Below are 545 nucleotides of genomic sequence, written 5' to 3' on the forward strand. Positions count from 1 at the left end.
CGGCGTCGCAGGGTTTTGGCAGTCCAGCAGCGCAGACACCAGTAACGAGGCAGAAGTAGGTCAGGTGAATCGCGCTCGCGTGATTGAACTTGACCGGCCAAAGGGCTCGGGCCCGCTGTGATGGCAGATAAAGAGCGCCGCGCGTCGGCGATAAAGGGGTGTGGCCGCCCGCCGCCGGGGTTCCCACGTGTCGCTCAGGCCCGCGGCACCCGGGGCCCTGCTGTGGGGTTTCCCCCGCCCACCACCAGGGAAACGGGCCGCGCCGGCCGGCCTCCCGCTCCTCGCCGCCTGCTGTGAAACGCCCCCAATTGTGCCTCATCCGCGGAGTCCGGTCCCCGCAGGCGGCCGGGGCTGCCCGGACTCCGCGAGGGCTGAAAGGTGAGGGCCGCGCGGTGGTGGGTGTCCCCAGAACCTGGGCTGGCCCCTCTCACGCCCGCGTCTCCTTCCCCTTGCCCCTCAGCGCTCAGCCTCGCTGGGGCACACCCCCGACTCTGCTCCCGCTCCTCTCGGCTCCCCCCCCCGCGCCTCCGGGCGGCGCGACGGGC

At 72.7% G+C, this 545-nt stretch overlaps 1 protein-coding gene across 9 annotated transcripts in view; it reads left to right on the top strand.

The window, feature by feature from the left end:
• Positions 1-212: 212 nt before the first annotated feature.
• HERC1 (HECT and RLD domain containing E3 ubiquitin protein ligase family member 1) overlaps positions 213-545 on the top strand; it is a 252,265-nt gene continuing 251,932 nt past the window's right edge. For 3 of the 9 annotated variants that reach the window (XM_027765774.1, XM_027765781.1, XM_027765779.1), the window contains exon 1: positions 214-378. The gene's annotated coding sequence lies outside the window, so the exon portion shown is untranslated. Of the gene's footprint in view, positions 379-545 lie in introns of all 9 variants that reach the window. The other 6 variants (XM_027765797.1, XM_027765783.1, XM_027765791.1 and 3 more) reach the window with 3 other exon arrangements.

Source organism: Tupaia chinensis, unplaced genomic scaffold (genome assembly GCF_000334495.1).
Source record: "Tupaia chinensis unplaced genomic scaffold, TupChi_1.0 Scaffold000063_1, whole genome shotgun sequence".
NCBI lineage: Eukaryota > Metazoa > Chordata > Mammalia > Scandentia > Tupaiidae > Tupaia > Tupaia belangeri.